Here is an 18,394-nt window from a genome sequence, read left to right on the forward strand (position 1 = left end):
AACGGTCTGGAAAAGGATGCTCGTCGAGGCGTCGCCTGGCGGAGCCCGGTCAGTGGTGAGAGTGCGTGGTGCCTGGCACAAGTGCTGCGAGAGCGAAAGCTAGGGAGGCCAGGCCCGATGCAGCGGAATCGGTGCCTATCGATTGGCATCGATATCGATAGCTATCGATATCGATGCCAATTGATAGGGGTGGGATTGGAGAGGCATCGATGCCGCGCCATATGGAGAGCTCTGCGTGTCGGTGGGGGCCCATGCCTCGCCCACAGCCCAGGCTGGCCGACAGGAAAAGCTGGGGATGCCAGCGGAGACGGGGACGCGCGGAGAGGTACGGAGAGGCATCGGTCGCTCTAGATTTCCTTCCCGGGCGCTATGCACGCCTCAGGATACTGAGGGAAGCCTGCCGATTTGGAGAACGGTCAATGTCGATAGTCTCCGGTGCGTCGCTAGGGTACGAGCAGTGCAGGAACGAGAAGCGTACCTGCCCGTGGCCGGCGAGATTGAAGGGCGCCTAAGAGTCGGGCTTGGTTTGGATGCTTAGCCATGACTGCGAATGCATGCCTCCCCTGCGATAGGCAAGGCGCTGGAGGGCCCAGGATGGCTGTGCAGCTGGAGAGGAAAGGATGGGTACGGGCGGGGATTGAGAGCTCTGGAGGTTGTTGCGTAGCCAACGGTCTGGAAAAGGATGCTCGTCGAGGCATCGCCTGGCGGAGCCCGGTCAGTGGTGAGAGTGCGTGGTGCCTGGCACAAGTGCTGCGAGAGCGAAAGCTAGGGAGGCCAGGCCCGATGCAGCGGAATCGGTGCCTATCGATTGGCATCGATATCGATAGCTATCGATATCGATGCCAATCGATAGGGGTGGGATTGGAGAGGCATCGATGCCGCGCCATATGGAGAGCTCTGCGTGTCGGTGGGGGCCCATGCCTCGCCCACAGCCCAGGCCGGCCGACAGGAAAAGCTGGGGATGCCAGCGGAGACGGGGACGCGCGGAGAGGTACGGAGAGGCATCGGTCGCTCTAGATTTCCTTCTCGGGTGCTATGCATGCTTCAGGATACTGAGGGAAGCCTGCCGATTTGGAGAACGGTCAATGTCGATAGTCTCCGGTGCGTAGCAAGGGCACGAGCGGTGCAGGAACGAGAAGCGTACCTGCCCGTGGCCGGCGAGATTGAAGGGCGCCTAAGAGTCGGGCTTGGTTTGGATGCTTAGCCGTGACTGTGGATGCATGCCTCCCCTGCGATAGGCAAGGCGCTGGAGGGCCCAGGATGGCTGTGCAGCTGGAGAGGAAAGGATGGGTATGGGCGGGGATTGAGAGCTCTGGAGGTTGTTGCGTAGCCAACGGTCTGGAAAAGGATGCTCGTCGAGGCGTCGCCTGGCGGAGCCCGGTCAGTGGTGAGAGTGCGTGGTGCCTGGCACAAGTGCTGCGAGAGCGAAAGCTAGGGAGGCCAGGCCCGATGCAGTGGAATCGGTGCCTATCGATTGGCATCGATATCGATAGCTATCGATATCGATGCCAATCGATAGGGGTGGGATTGGAGAGGCATCGATGCCGCGCCATATGGAGAGCTCTGCGTGTCGGTGGGGGCCCATGCCTCGCCCACAGCCCAGGCCGGCCGACAGGAAAAGCTGGGGATGCCAGTGGAGACGGGGACGCGCGGAGAGGTACGGAGAGGCATCGGTCGCTCTAGATTTCCTTCCCGGGCGCTATGCATGCTTCAGGATACTGAGGGAAGCCTGCCGATTTGGAGAACGGTCAATGTCGATAGTCTCCGGTGCGTAGCAAGGGCACGAGCGGTGCAGGAACGAGAAGCGTACCTGCCCGTGTCCGGCGAGATTGAAGGGCGCCTAAGAGTCGGGCTTGGTTTGGATGCTTAGCCGTGACTGCGGATGCATGCCTCCCCTGCGATAGGCAAGGCGCTGGAGGGCCCAGGATGGCTGTGCAGCTGGAGAGGAAAGGATGGGTATGGGCGGGGATTGAGAGCTCTGGAGGTTGTTGCGTAGCCAACGGTCTGGAAAAGGATGCTCGTCGAGGCGTCGCCTGGCGGAGCCCGGTCAGTGGTGAGAGTGCGTGGTGCCTGGCACAAGTGCTGCGAGAGCGAAAGCTAGGGAGGCCAGGCCCGATGCAGCGGAATCGGTGCCTATCGATTGGCATCGATATCGATAGCTATCGATATCGATGCCAATCGATAGGGGTGGGATTGGAGAGGCATCGATGCCGCGCCATATGGAGAGCTCTGCGTGTCGGTGGGGGCCCATGCCTCGCCCACAGCCCAGGCCGGCCGACAGGAAAAGCTGGGGATGCCAGCGGAGACGGGGACGCGCGGAGAGGTACGGAGAGGCATCGGTCACTCTAGATTTCCTTCCCGGGCGCTATGCACGCTTCAGGATACTGAGGGAAGCCTGCCGATTTGGAGAACGGTCAATGTCGATAGTCTCCGGTGCGTAGCAAGGGCACGAGCGGTGCAGGAACGAGAAGCGTACCTGCCCGTGTCCGGTGAGATTGAAGGGCGCCTAAGAGTCGGGCTTGGTTTGGATGCTTAGCCATGACTGCGGATGCATGCCTCCCCTGCGATAGGCAAGGCGCTGGAGGGCCCAGGATGGCTGTGCAGCTGGAGAGGAAAGGATGGGTATGGGCGGGGATTGAGAGCTCTGGAGGTTGTTGCGTAGCCAACGGTCTGGAAAAGGATGCTCGTCGAGGCGTCGCCTGGCGGAGCCCGGTCAGTGGTGAGAGTGCGTGGTGCCTGGCACAAGTGCTGCGAGAGCGAAAGCTAGGGAGGCCAGGCCCGATGCAGCGGAATCGGTGCCTATCGATTGGCATCGATATCGATAGCTATCGATATCGATGCCAATCGATAGGGGTGGGATTGGAGAGGCATCGATGCCGCGCCATATGGAGAGCTCTGCGTGTCGGTGGGGGCCCATGCCTCGCCCACAGCCCAGGCCGGCCGACAGGAAAAGCTGGGGATGCCAGCGGAGACGGGGACGCGCGGAGAGGTACGGAGAGGCATCGGTCGCTCTAGATTTCCTTCTCGGGTGCTATGCATGCTTCAGGATACTGAGGGAAGCCTGCCGATTTGGAGAACGGTCAATGTCGATAGTCTCCGGTGCGTAGCAAGGGCGTGAGCGGTGCAGGAACGAGAAGCGTACCTGCCCGTGTCCGGCGAGATTGAAGGGCGCCTAAGAGTCGGGCTTGGTTTGGATGCTTAGCCGTGACTGCGAATGCAAGCCTCCCCTGCGATAGGCAAGGCGCTGGAGGGCCCAGGATGGCTGTGCAGCTGGAGAGGAAAGGATGGGTATGGGTGGGGATTGAGAGCTCTGGAGGTTGTTGCGTAGCCAACGGTCTGGAAAAGGATGCTCGTCGAGGCGTCGCCTGGCGGAGCCCGGTCAGTGGTGAGAGTGCGTGGTGCCTGGCACAAGTGCTGCGAGAGCGAAAGCTAGGGAGGCCAGGCCCGATGCAGCGGAATCGGTGCCTATCGATTGGCATCGATATCGATAGCTATCGATATCGATGCCAATCGATAGGGGTGGGATTGGAGAGGCATCGATGCCGCGCCATATGGAGAGCTCTGCGTGTCGGTGGGGGCCCATGCCTCGCCCACAGCCCAGGCCGGCCGACAGGAAAAGCTGGGGATGCCAGCGGAGACGGGGACGCGCGGAGAGGTACGGAGAGGCGTCGGTCGCTCTAGATTTCCTTCCCGGCTGCTATGCACGCCTCAGGATACTGAGGGAAGCCTGCCGATTTGGAGAACGGTCAATGTCGATAGTCTCCGGTGCGTAGCAAGGGCACGAGCGGTGCAGGAACGAGAAGCGTACCTGCCCGTGTCCGGCGAGATTGAAGGGCGCCTAAGAGTCGGGCTTGGTTTGGATGCTTAGCCGTGACTGTGGATGCATGCCTCCCCTGCGATAGGCAAGGCGCTGGAGGGCCCAGGATGGCTGTGCAGCTGGAGAGGAAAGGATGGGTATGGGCGGGGATTGAGAGCTCTGGAGGTTGTTGCGTAGCCAACGGTCTGGAAAAGGATGCTCGTCGAGGCGTCGCCTGGCGGAGCCCGGTCAGTGGTGAGAGTGCGTGGTGCCTGGCACAAGTGCTGCGAGAGCGAAAGCTAGGGAGGCCAGGCCCGATGCAGCGGAATTGGTGCCTATCGATTGGCATCGATATCGATAGCTATCGATATCGATGCCAATCGATAGGGGTGGGATTGGAGAGGCATCGATGCCGCGCCATATGGAGAGCTCTGCGTGTCGGTGGGGGCCCATGCCTCGCCCACAGCCCAGGCCGGCCGACAGGAAAAGCTGGGGATGCCAGCGGAGACGGGGACGCACGGAGAGGTAAGGAGAGGCATCGGTCGCTCTAGATTTCCTTCCCGGCTGCTATGCACGCTTCTGGATACTGAGGGAAGCCTGCCGATTTGGAGAACGGTCAATGTCGATAGTCTCCGGTGCGTAGCAAGGGCACGAGCGGTGCAGGAACGAGAAGCGTACCTGCCCGTGTCCGGTGAGATTGAAGGGCGCCTAAGAGTCGGGCTTGGTTTGGATGCTTAGCCGTGACTGTGGATGCATGCCTCCCCTGCGATAGGCAAGGCGCTGGAGGGCCCAGGATGGCTGTGCAGCTGGAGAGGAAAGGATGGGTATGGGCGGGGATTGAGAGCTCTGGAGGTTGTTGCGTAGCCAACGGTCTGGAAAAGGATGCTCGTCGAGGCGTCGCCTGGCGGAGCCCGGTCAGTGGTGAGAGTGCGTGGTGCCTGGCACAAGTGCTGCGAGAGCGAAAGCTAGGGAGGCCAGGCCCGATGCAGCGGAATCGGTGCCTATCGATTGGCATCGATATCGATAGCTATCGATATCGATGCCAATCGATAGGGGTGGGATTGGAGAGGCATCGATGCCGCGCCATATGGAGAGCTCTGCGTGTCGGTGGGGGCCCATGCCTCGCCCACAGCCCAGGCCGGCCGACAGGAAAAGCTGGGGATGCCAGTGGAGACGGGGACGCGCGGAGAGGTACGGAGAGGCGTCGGTCGCTCTAGATTTCCTTCCCGGGCGCTATGCACGCCTCAGGATACTGAGGGAAGCCTGCCGATTTGGAGAACGGTCAATGTCGATAGTCTCCGGTGCGTAGCAAGGGTACGAGCAGTGCAGGAACGAGAAGCGTACCTGCCCGTGGCCGGCGAGATTGAAGGGCGCCTAAGAGTCGGGCTTGGTTTGGATGCTTAGCCATGACTGCGAATGCAAGCCTCCCCTGCGATAGGCAAGGCGCTGGAGGGCCCAGGATGGCTGTGCAGCTGGAGAGGAAAGGATGGGTACGGGCGGGGATTGAGAGCTCTGGAGGTTGTTGGGTAGCCAACGGTCTGGAAAAGGATGCTCGTCGAGGCATCGCCTGGCGGAGCCCGGTCAGTGGTGAGAGTGCGTGGTGCCTGGCACAAGTGCTGCGAGAGCGAAAGCTAGGGAGGCCAGGCCCGATGCAGCGGAATCGGTGCCTATCGATTGGCATCGATATCGATAGCTATCGATATCGATGCCAATCGATAGGGGTGGGATTGGAGAGGCATCGATGCCGCGCCATATGGAGAGCTCTGCGTGTCGGTGGGGGCCCATGCCTCGCCCACAGCCCAGGCCGGCCGACAGGAAAAGCTGGGGATGCCAGTGGAGACGGGGATGCGCGGAGAGGTACGGAGAGGCGTCGGTCGCTCTAGATTTCCTTCTCGCGTGCTATGCACGCCTCAGGATACTGAGGGAAGCCTGCCGATTTGGAGAACGGTCAATGTCGATAGTCTCCGGTGCGTAGCAAGGGCACGAGCGGTGCAGGAACGAGAAGCGTACCTGCCCGTGGCCGGCGAGATTGAAGGGCACCTAAGAGTCGGGCTTGGTTTGGATGCTTAGCCGTGACTGCGAATGCATGCCTCCCCTGCGATAGGCAAGGCGCTGGAGGGCCCAGGATGGCTGTGCAGCTGGAGAGGAAAGGATGGGTATGGGCGGGGATTGAGAGCTCTGGAGGTTGTTGGGTAGCCAACGGTCTGGAAAAGGATGCTCGTCGAGGCGTCGCCTGGCGGAGCCCGGTCAGTGGTGAGAGTGCGTGGTGCCTGGCACAAGTGCTGCGAGAGCGAAAGCTAGGGAGGCCAGGCCCGATGCAGCGGAATCGGTGCCTATCGATTGGCATCGATATCGATAGCTATCGATATCGATGCCAATCGATAGGGGTGGGATTGGAGAGGCATCGATGCCGCGCCATATGGAGAGCTCTGCGTGTCGGTGGGGGCCCATGCCTCGCCCACAGCCCAGGCCGGCCGACAGGAAAAGCTGGGGATGCCAGCGGAGACGGGGACGCACGGAGAGGTACGGAGAGGCATCGGTCGCTCTAGATTTCCTTCTCGCGTGCTATGCACGCTTCAGGATACTGAGGGAAGCCTGCCGATTTGGAGAACGGTCAATGTCGATAGTCTCCGGTGCGTAGCAAGGGCACGAGCGGTGCAGGAACGAGAAGCGTACCTGCCCGTGGCCGGCGAGATTGAAGGGCGCCTAAGAGTCGGGCTTGGTTTGGATGCTTAGCCGTGACTGCGAATGCATGCCTCCCCTGCGATAGGCAAGGCGCTGGAGGGCCCAGGATGGCTGTGCAGCTGGAGAGGAAAGGATGGGTATGGGCGGGGATTGAGAGCTCTGGAGGTTGTTGGGTAGCCAACGGTCTGGAAAAGGATGCTCGTCGAGGCGTCGCCTGGCGGAGCCCGGTCAGTGGTGAGAGTGCGTGGTGCCTGGCACAAGTGCTGCGAGAGCGAAAGCTAGGGAGGCCAGGCCCGATGCAGCGGAATCGGTGCCTATCGATTGGCATCGATATCGATAGCTATCGATATCGATGCCAATCGATAGGGGTGGGATTGGAGAGGCATCGATGCCGCGCCATATGGAGAGCTCTGCGTGTCGGTGGGGGCCCATGCCTCGCCCACAGCCCAGGCCGGCCGACAGGAAAAGCTGGGGATGCCAGTGGAGACGGGGACGCGCGGAGAGGTACGGAGAGGCATCGGTCGCTCTAGATTTCCTTCCCGGGCGCTATGCATGCTTCAGGATACTGAGGGAAGCCTGCCGATTTGGAGAACGGTCAATGTCGATAGTCTCCGGTGCGTAGCAAGGGCACGAGCGGTGCAGGAACGAGAAGCGTACCTGCCCGTGGCCGGCGAGATTGAAGGGCACCTAAGAGTCGGGCTTGGTTTGGATGCTTAGCCGTGACTGCGAATGCATGCCTCCCCTGCGATAGGCAAGGCGCTGGAGGGCCCAGGATGGCTGTGCAGCTGGAGAGGAAAGGATGGGTATGGGCGGGGATTGAGAGCTCTGGAGGTTGTTGCGTAGCCAACGGTCTGGAAAAGGATGCTCGTCGAGGCGTCGCCTGGCGGAGCCCGGTCAGTGGTGAGAGTGCGTGGTGCCTGGCACAAGTGCTGCGAGAGCGAAAGCTAGGGAGGCCAGGCCCGATGCAGCGGAATCGGTGCCTATCGATTGGCATCGATATCGATAGCTATCGATATCGATGCCAATCGATAGGGGTGGGATTGGAGAGGCATCGATGCCGCGCCATATGGAGAGCTCTGCGTGTCGGTGGGGGCCCATGCCTCGCCCACAGCCCAGGCCGGCCGACAGGAAAAGCTGGGGATGCCAGCGGAGACGGGGACGCGCGGAGAGGTACGGAGAGGCGTCGGTCGCTCTAGATTTCCTTCCCGGCTGCTATGCACGCCTCAGGATACTGAGGGAAGCCTGCCGATTTGGAGAACGGTCAATGTCGATAGTCTCCGGTGCGTAGCAAGGGCACGAGCGGTGCAGGAACGAGAAGCGTACCTGCCCGTGGCCGGCGAGATTGAAGGGCGCCTAAGAGTCGGGCTTGGTTTGGATGCTTAGCCGTGACTGCGAATGCATGCCTCCCCTGCGATAGGCAAGGCGCTGGAGGGCCCAGGATGGCTGTGCAGCTGGAGAGGAAAGGATGGGTATGGGCGGGGATTGAGAGCTCTGGAGGTTGTTGGGTAGCCAACGGTCTGGAAAAGGATGCTCGTTGAGGCGTCGCCTGGCGGAGCCCGGTCAGTGGTGAGAGTGCGTGGTGCCTGGCACAAGTGCTGCGAGAGCGAAAGCTAGGGAGGCCAGGCCCGATGCAGCGGAATCGGTGCCTATCGATTGGCATCGATATCGATAGCTATCGATATCGATGCCAATCGATAGGGGTGGGATTGGAGAGGCATCGATGCCGCGCCATATGGAGAGCTCTGCGTGTCGGTGGGGGCCCATGCCTCGCCCACAGCCCAGGCCGGCCGACAGGAAAAGCTGGGGATGCCAGCGGAGACGGGGACGCACGGAGAGGTACGGAGAGGCATCGGTCGCTCTAGATTTCCTTCCCGGCTGCTATGCACGCCTCAGGATACTGAGGGAAGCCTGCCGATTTGGAGAACGGTCAATGTCGATAGTCTCCGGTGCGTAGCAAGGGCACGAGTGGTGCAGGAACGAGAAGCGTACCTGCCCGTGGCCGGCGAGATTGAAGGGCACCTAAGAGTCGGGCTTGGTTTGGATGCTTAGCCGTGACTGCGAATGCATGCCTCCCCTGCGATAGGCAAGGCGCTGGAGGGCCCAGGATGGCTGTGCAGCTGGAGAGGAAAGGATGGGTATGGGCGGGGATTGAGAGCTCTGGAGGTTGTTGCGTAGCCAACGGTCTGGAAAAGGATGCTCGTCGAGGCGTCGCCTGGCGGAGCCCGGTCAGTGGTGAGAGTGTGTGGTGCCTGGCACAAGTGCTGCGAGAGCGAAAGCTAGGGAGGCCAGGCCCGATGCAGCGGAATCGGTGCCTATCGATTGGCATCGATATCGATAGCTATCGATATCGATGCCAATCGATAGGGGTGGGATTGGAGAGGCATCGATGCCGCGCCATATGGAGAGCTCTGCGTGTCGGTGGGGGCCCATGCCTCGCCCACAGCCCAGGCCGGCCGACAGGAAAAGCTGGGGATGCCAGCGGAGACGGGGACGCGCGGAGAGGTACGGAGAGGCATCGGTCACTCTAGATTTCCTTCCCGGGCGCTATGCACGCTTCAGGATACTGAGGGAAGCCTGCCGATTTGGAGAACGGTCAATGTCGATAGTCTCCGGTGCGTAGCAAGGGCACGAGCGGTGCAGGAACGAGAAGCGTACCTGCCCGTGTCCGGTGAGATTGAAGGGCGCCTAAGAGTCGGGCTTGGTTTGGATGCTTAGCCATGACTGCGGATGCATGCCTCCCCTGCGATAGGCAAGGCGCTGGAGGGCCCAGGATGGCTGTGCAGCTGGAGAGGAAAGGATGGGTATGGGCGGGGATTGAGAGCTCTGGAGGTTGTTGCGTAGCCAACGGTCTGGAAAAGGATGCTCGTCGAGGCGTCGCCTGGCGGAGCCCGGTCAGTGGTGAGAGTGCGTGGTGCCTGGCACAAGTGCTGCGAGAGCGAAAGCTAGGGAGGCCAGGCCCGATGCAGCGGAATCGGTGCCTATCGATTGGCATCGATATCGATAGCTATCGATATCGATGCCAATCGATAGGGGTGGGATTGGAGAGGCATCGATGCCGCGCCATATGGAGAGCTCTGCGTGTCGGTGGGGGCCCATGCCTCGCCCACAGCCCAGGCCGGCCGACAGGAAAAGCTGGGGATGCCAGCGGAGACGGGGACGCGCGGAGAGGTACGGAGAGGCATCGGTCGCTCTAGATTTCCTTCTCGGGTGCTATGCATGCTTCAGGATACTGAGGGAAGCCTGCCGATTTGGAGAACGGTCAATGTCGATAGTCTCCGGTGCGTAGCAAGGGCGTGAGCGGTGCAGGAACGAGAAGCGTACCTGCCCGTGTCCGGCGAGATTGAAGGGCGCCTAAGAGTCGGGCTTGGTTTGGATGCTTAGCCGTGACTGCGAATGCAAGCCTCCCCTGCGATAGGCAAGGCGCTGGAGGGCCCAGGATGGCTGTGCAGCTGGAGAGGAAAGGATGGGTATGGGCGGGGATTGAGAGCTCTGGAGGTTGTTGCGTAGCCAACGGTCTGGAAAAGGATGCTCGTCGAGGCGTCGCCTGGCGGAGCCCGGTCAGTGGTGAGAGTGCGTGGTGCCTGGCACAAGTGCTGCGAGAGCGAAAGCTAGGGAGGCCAGGCCCGATGCAGCGGAATCGGTGCCTATCGATTGGCATCGATATCGATAGCTATCGATATCGATGCCAATCGATAGGGGTGGGATTGGAGAGGCATCGATGCCGCGCCATATGGAGAGCTCTGCGTGTCGGTGGGGGCCCATGCCTCGCCCACAGCCCAGGCCGGCCGACAGGAAAAGCTGGGGATGCCAGCGGAGACGGGGACGCGCGGAGAGGTACGGAGAGGCGTCGGTCGCTCTAGATTTCCTTCCCGGCTGCTATGCACGCCTCAGGATACTGAGGGAAGCCTGCCGATTTGGAGAACGGTCAATGTCGATAGTCTCCGGTGCGTAGCAAGGGCACGAGCGGTGCAGGAACGAGAAGCGTACCTGCCCGTGTCCGGCGAGATTGAAGGGCGCCTAAGAGTCGGGCTTGGTTTGGATGCTTAGCCGTGACTGTGGATGCATGCCTCCCCTGCGATAGGCAAGGCGCTGGAGGGCCCAGGATGGCTGTGCAGCTGGAGAGGAAAGGATGGGTATGGGCGGGGATTGAGAGCTCTGGAGGTTGTTGCGTAGCCAACGGTCTGGAAAAGGATGCTCGTCGAGGCGTCGCCTGGCGGAGCCCGGTCAGTGGTGAGAGTGCGTGGTGCCTGGCACAAGTGCTGCGAGAGCGAAAGCTAGGGAGGCCAGGCCCGATGCAGCGGAATTGGTGCCTATCGATTGGCATCGATATCGATAGCTATCGATATCGATGCCAATCGATAGGGGTGGGATTGGAGAGGCATCGATGCCGCGCCATATGGAGAGCTCTGCGTGTCGGTGGGGGCCCATGCCTCGCCCACAGCCCAGGCCGGCCGACAGGAAAAGCTGGGGATGCCAGCGGAGACGGGGACGCACGGAGAGGTAAGGAGAGGCATCGGTCGCTCTAGATTTCCTTCCCGGCTGCTATGCACGCTTCTGGATACTGAGGGAAGCCTGCCGATTTGGAGAACGGTCAATGTCGATAGTCTCCGGTGCGTAGCAAGGGCACGAGCGGTGCAGGAACGAGAAGCGTACCTGCCCGTGTCCGGTGAGATTGAAGGGCGCCTAAGAGTCGGGCTTGGTTTGGATGCTTAGCCGTGACTGTGGATGCATGCCTCCCCTGCGATAGGCAAGGCGCTGGAGGGCCCAGGATGGCTGTGCAGCTGGAGAGGAAAGGATGGGTATGGGCGGGGATTGAGAGCTCTGGAGGTTGTTGCGTAGCCAACGGTCTGGAAAAGGATGCTCGTCGAGGCGTCGCCTGGCGGAGCCCGGTCAGTGGTGAGAGTGCGTGGTGCCTGGCACAAGTGCTGCGAGAGCGAAAGCTAGGGAGGCCAGGCCCGATGCAGCGGAATCGGTGCCTATCGATTGGCATCGATATCGATAGCTATCGATATCGATGCCAATCGATAGGGGTGGGATTGGAGAGGCATCGATGCCGCGCCATATGGAGAGCTCTGCGTGTCGGTGGGGGCCCATGCCTCGCCCACAGCCCAGGCCGGCCGACAGGAAAAGCTGGGGATGCCAGTGGAGACGGGGACGCGCGGAGAGGTACGGAGAGGCGTCGGTCGCTCTAGATTTCCTTCCCGGGCGCTATGCACGCCTCAGGATACTGAGGGAAGCCTGCCGATTTGGAGAACGGTCAATGTCGATAGTCTCCGGTGCGTAGCAAGGGTACGAGCAGTGCAGGAACGAGAAGCGTACCTGCCCGTGGCCGGCGAGATTGAAGGGCGCCTAAGAGTCGGGCTTGGTTTGGATGCTTAGCCATGACTGCGAATGCAAGCCTCCCCTGCGATAGGCAAGGCGCTGGAGGGCCCAGGATGGCTGTGCAGCTGGAGAGGAAAGGATGGGTACGGGCGGGGATTGAGAGCTCTGGAGGTTGTTGCGTAGCCAACGGTCTGGAAAAGGATGCTCGTCGAGGCATCGCCTGGCGGAGCCCGGTCAGTGGTGAGAGTGCGTGGTGCCTGGCACAAGTGCTGCGAGAGCGAAAGCTAGGGAGGCCAGGCCCGATGCAGCGGAATCGGTGCCTATCGATTGGCATCGATATCGATAGCTATCGATATCGATGCCAATCGATAGGGGTGGGATTGGAGAGGCATCGATGCCGCGCCATATGGAGAGCTCTGCGTGTCGGTGGGGGCCCATGCCTCGCCCACAGCCCAGGCCGGCCGACAGGAAAAGCTGGGGATGCCAGTGGAGACGGGGATGCGCGGAGAGGTACGGAGAGGCGTCGGTCGCTCTAGATTTCCTTCTCGCGTGCTATGCACGCCTCAGGATACTGAGGGAAGCCTGCCGATTTGGAGAACGGTCAATGTCGATAGTCTCCGGTGCGTAGCAAGGGCACGAGCGGTGCAGGAACGAGAAGCGTACCTGCCCGTGGCCGGCGAGATTGAAGGGCACCTAAGAGTCGGGCTTGGTTTGGATGCTTAGCCGTGACTGCGAATGCATGCCTCCCCTGCGATAGGCAAGGCGCTGGAGGGCCCAGGATGGCTGTGCAGCTGGAGAGGAAAGGATGGGTATGGGCGGGGATTGAGAGCTCTGGAGGTTGTTGCGTAGCCAACGGTCTGGAAAAGGATGCTCGTCGAGGCGTCGCCTGGCGGAGCCCGGTCAGTGGTGAGAGTGCGTGGTGCCTGGCACAAGTGCTGCGAGAGCGAAAGCTAGGGAGGCCAGGCCCGATGCAGCGGAATCGGTGCCTATCGATTGGCATCGATATCGATAGCTATCGATATCGATGCCAATCGATAGGGGTGGGATTGGAGAGGCATCGATGCCGCGCCATATGGAGAGCTCTGCGTGTCGGTGGGGGCCCATGCCTCGCCCACAGCCCAGGCCGGCCGACAGGAAAAGCTGGGGATGCCAGCGGAGACGGGGACGCACGGAGAGGTACGGAGAGGCATCGGTCGCTCTAGATTTCCTTCTCGCGTGCTATGCACGCTTCAGGATACTGAGGGAAGCCTGCCGATTTGGAGAACGGTCAATGTCGATAGTCTCCGGTGCGTAGCAAGGGCACGAGCGGTGCAGGAACGAGAAGCGTACCTGCCCGTGGCCGGCGAGATTGAAGGGCGCCTAAGAGTCGGGCTTGGTTTGGATGCTTAGCCGTGACTGCGAATGCATGCCTCCCCTGCGATAGGCAAGGCGCTGGAGGGCCCAGGATGGCTGTGCAGCTGGAGAGGAAAGGATGGGTATGGGCGGGGATTGAGAGCTCTGGAGGTTGTTGGGTAGCCAACGGTCTGGAAAAGGATGCTCGTCGAGGCGTCGCCTGGCGGAGCCCGGTCAGTGGTGAGAGTGCGTGGTGCCTGGCACAAGTGCTGCGAGAGCGAAAGCTAGGGAGGCCAGGCCCGATGCAGCGGAATCGGTGCCTATCGATTGGCATCGATATCGATAGCTATCGATATCGATGCCAATCGATAGGGGTGGGATTGGAGAGGCATCGATGCCGCGCCATATGGAGAGCTCTGCGTGTCGGTGGGGGCCCATGCCTCGCCCACAGCCCAGGCCGGCCGACAGGAAAAGCTGGGGATGCCAGTGGAGACGGGGACGCGCGGAGAGGTACGGAGAGGCATCGGTCGCTCTAGATTTCCTTCCCGGGTGCTATGCATGCTTCAGGATACTGAGGGAAGCCTGCCGATTTGGAGAACGGTCAATGTCGATAGTCTCCGGTGCGTAGCAAGGGCACGAGCGGTGCAGGAACGAGAAGCGTACCTGCCCGTGGCCGGCGAGATTGAAGGGCACCTAAGAGTCGGGCTTGGTTTGGATGCTTAGCCGTGACTGCGAATGCATGCCTCCCCTGCGATAGGCAAGGCGCTGGAGGGCCCAGGATGGCTGTGCAGCTGGAGAGGAAAGGATGGGTATGGGCGGGGATTGAGAGCTCTGGAGGTTGTTGCGTAGCCAACGGTCTGGAAAAGGATGCTCGTCGAGGCGTCGCCTGGCGGTGCCCGGTCAGTGGTGAGAGTGCGTGGTGCCTGGCACAAGTGCTGCGAGAGCGAAAGCTAGGGAGGCCAGGCCCGATGCAGCGGAATCGGTGCCTATCGATTGGCATCGATATCGATAGCTATCGATATCGATGCCAATCGATAGGGGTGGGATTGGAGAGGCATCGATGCCGCGCCATATGGAGAGCTCTGCGTGTCGGTGGGGGCCCATGCCTCGCCCACAGCCCAGGCCGGCCGACAGGAAAAGCTGGGGATGCCAGCGGAGACGGGGACGCGCGGAGAGGTACGGAGAGGCGTCGGTCGCTCTAGATTTCCTTCCCGGCTGCTATGCACGCCTCAGGATACTGAGGGAAGCCTGCCGATTTGGAGAACGGTCAATGTCGATAGTCTCCGGTGCGTAGCAAGGGCACGAGCGGTGCAGGAACGAGAAGCGTACCTGCCCGTGGCCGGCGAGATTGAAGGGCGCCTAAGAGTCGGGCTTGGTTTGGATGCTTAGCCGTGACTGCGAATGCATGCCTCCCCTGCGATAGGCAAGGCGCTGGAGGGCCCAGGATGGCTGTGCAGCTGGAGAGGAAAGGATGGGTATGGGCGGGGATTGAGAGCTCTGGAGGTTGTTGGGTAGCCAACGGTCTGGAAAAGGATGCTCGTTGAGGCGTCGCCTGGCGGAGCCCGGTCAGTGGTGAGAGTGCGTGGTGCCTGGCACAAGTGCTGCGAGAGCGAAAGCTAGGGAGGCCAGGCCCGATGCAGCGGAATCGGTGCCTATCGATTGGCATCGATATCGATAGCTATCGATATCGATGCCAATCGATAGGGGTGGGATTGGAGAGGCATCGATGCCGCGCCATATGGAGAGCTCTGCGTGTCGGTGGGGGCCCATGCCTCGCCCACAGCCCAGGCCGGCCGACAGGAAAAGCTGGGGATGCCAGCGGAGACGGGGACGCACGGAGAGGTACGGAGAGGCATCGGTCGCTCTAGATTTCCTTCCCGGCTGCTATGCACGCCTCAGGATACTGAGGGAAGCCTGCCGATTTGGAGAACGGTCAATGTCGATAGTCTCCGGTGCGTAGCAAGGGCACGAGTGGTGCAGGAACGAGAAGCGTACCTGCCCGTGGCCGGCGAGATTGAAGGGCGCCTAAGAGTCGGGCTTGGTTTGGATGCTTAGCCGTGACTGCGAATGCATGCCTCCCCTGCGATAGGCAAGGCGCTGGAGGGCCCAGGATGGCTGTGCAGCTGGAGAGGAAAGGATGGGTATGGGCGGGGATTGAGAGCTCTGGAGGTTGTTGCGTAGCCAACGGTCTGGAAAAGGATGCTCGTCGAGGCGTCGCCTGGCGGAGCCCGGTCAGTGGTGAGAGTGTGTGGTGCCTGGCACAAGTGCTGCGAGAGCGAAAGCTAGGGAGGCCAGGCCCGATGCAGCGGAATCGGTGCCTATCGATTGGCATCGATATCGATAGCTATCGATATCGATGCCAATCGATAGGGGTGGGATTGGAGAGGCATCGATGCCGCGCCATATGGAGAGCTCTGCGTGTCGGTGGGGGCCCATGCCTCGCCCACAGCCCAGGCCGGCCGACAGGAAAAGCTGGGGATGCCAGCGGAGACGGGGACGCGCGGAGAGGTACGGAGAGGCATCGGTCGCTCTAGATTTCCTTCCCGGCTGCTATGCATGCTTCAGGATACTGAGGGAAGCCTGCCGATTTGGAGAACGGTCAATGTCGATAGTCTCCGGTGCGTAGCAAGGGCACGAGCGGTGCAGGAACGAGAAGCGTACCTGCCCGTGTCCGGTGAGATTGAAGGGCGCCTAAGAGTCGGGCTTGGTTTGGATGCTTAGCCGTGACTGTGGATGCATGCCTCCCCTGCGATAGGCAAGGCGCTGGAGGGCCCAGGATGGCTGTGCAGCTGGAGAGGAAAGGATGGGTATGGGCGGGGATTGAGAGCTCTGGAGGTTGTTGGGTAGCCAACGGTCTGGAAAAGGATGCTCGTCGAGGCGTCGCCTGGCGGAGCCCGGTCAGTGGTGAGAGTGCGTGGTGCCTGGCACAAGTGCTGCGAGAGCGAAAGCTAGGGAGGCCAGGCCCGATGCAGCGGAATCGGTGCCTATCGATTGGCATCGATATCGATAGCTATCGATATCGATGCCAATCGATAGGGGTGGGATTGGAGAGGCATCGATGCCGCGCCATATGGAGAGCTCTGCGTGTCGGTGGGGGCCCATGCCTCGCCCACAGCCCAGGCCGGCCGACAGGAAAAGCTGGGGATGCCAGCGGAGACGGGGACGCGCGGAGAGGTACGGAGAGGCGTCGGTCGCTCTAGATTTCCTTCCCGGCTGCTATGCACGCCTCAGGATACTGAGGGAAGCCTGCCGATTTGGAGAACGGTCAATGTCGATAGTCTCCGGTGCGTAGCAAGGGCACGAGCGGTGCAGGAACGAGAAGCGTACCTGCCCGTGGCCGGCGAGATTGAAGGGCGCCTAAGAGTCGGGCTTGGTTTGGATGCTTAGCCGTGACTGCGAATGCATGCCTCCCCTGCGATAGGCAAGGCGCTGGAGGGCCCAGGATGGCTGTGCAGCTGGAGAGGAAAGGATGGGTATGGGCGGGGATTGAGAGCTCTGGAGGTTGTTGCGTAGCCAACGGTCTGGAAAAGGATGCTCGTCGAGGCGTCGCCTGGCGGAGCCCGGTCAGTGGTGAGAGTGCGTGGTGCCTGGCACAAGTGCTGCGAGAGCGAAAGCTAGGGAGGCCAGGCCCGATGCAGCGGAATCGGTGCCTATCGATTGGCATCGATATCGATAGCTATCGATATCGATGCCAATCGATAGGGGTGGGATTGGAGAGGCATCGATGCCGCGCCATATGGAGAGCTCTGCGTGTCGGTGGGGGCCCATGCCTCGCCCACAGCCCAGGCCGGCCGACAGGAAAAGCTGGGGATGCCAGCGGAGACGGGGACGCGCGGAGAGGTACGGAGAGGCGTCGGTCGCTCTAGATTTCCTTCCCGGCTGCTATGCACGCCTCAGGATACTGAGGGAAGCCTGCCGATTTGGAGAACGGTCAATGTCGATAGTCTCCGGTGCGTAGCAAGGGCACGAGCGGTGCAGGAACGAGAAGCGTACCTGCCCGTGGCCGGCGAGATTGAAGGGCGCCTAAGAGTCGGGCTTGTTTTGGATGCTTAGCCGTGACTGCGAATGCATGCCTCCCCTGCGATAGGCAAGGCGCTGGAGGGCCCAGGATGGCTGTGCAGCTGGAGAGGAAAGGATGGGTATGGGCGGGGATTGAGAGCTCTGGAGGTTGTTGCGTAGCCAACGGTCTGGAAAAGGATGCTCGTCGAGGCGTCGCCTGGCGGAGCCCGGTCAGTGGTGAGAGTGCGTGGTGCCTGGCACAAGTGCTGCGAGAGCGAAAGCTAGGGAGGCCAGGCCCGATGCAGCGGAATCGGTGCCTATCGATTGGCATCGATATCGATAGCTATCGATATCGATGCCAATCGATAGGGGTGGGATTGGAGAGGCATCGATGCCGCGCCATATGGAGAGCTCTGCGTGTCGGTGGGGGTCCATGCCTCGCCCACAGCCCAGGCCGGCCGACAGGAAAAGCTGGGGATGCCAGTGGAGACGGGGACGCGCGGAGAGGTACGGAGAGGCATCGGTCGCTCTAGATTTCCTTCTCGCGTGCTATGCACGCCTCAGGATACTGAGGGAAGCCTGCCGATTTGGAGAACGGTCAATGTCGATAGTCTCCGGTGCGTCGCTAGGGTACGAGCAGTGCAGGAACGAGAAGCGTACCTGCCCGTGGCCGGCGAGATTGAAGGGCGCCTAAGAGTCGGGCTTGGTTTGGATGCTTAGTCATGACTGCGAATGCATGCCTCCCCTGCGATAGGCAAGGCGCTGGAGGGCCCAGGATGGCTGTGCAGCTGGAGAGGAAAGGATGGGTATGGGCGGGGATTGAGAGCTCTGGAGGTTGTTGCGTAGCCAACGGTCTGGAAAAGGATGCTCGTCGAGGCGTCGCCTGGCGGAGCCCGGTCAGTGGTGAGAGTGCGTGGTGCCTGGCACAAGTGCTGCGAGAGCGAAAGCTAGGGAGGCCAGGCCCGATGCAGCGGAATCGGTGCCTATCGATTGGCATCGATATCGATAGCTATCGATATCGATGCCAATCGATAGGGGTGGGATTGGAGAGGCATCGATGCCGCGCCATATGGAGAGCTCTGCGTGTCGGTGGGGGCCCATGCCTCGCCCACAGCCCAGGCCGGCCGACAGGAAAAGCTGGGGATGCCAGCGGAGACGGGGACGCGCGGAGAGGTACGGAGAGGCATCGGTCGCTCTAGATTTCCTTCTCGGGTGCTATGCATGCTTCAGGATACTGAGGGAAGCCTGCCGATTTGGAGA

This window comes from Struthio camelus, chromosome 3 (genome assembly GCF_040807025.1).
Source record: "Struthio camelus isolate bStrCam1 chromosome 3, bStrCam1.hap1, whole genome shotgun sequence".
NCBI lineage: Eukaryota > Metazoa > Chordata > Aves > Struthioniformes > Struthionidae > Struthio > Struthio camelus.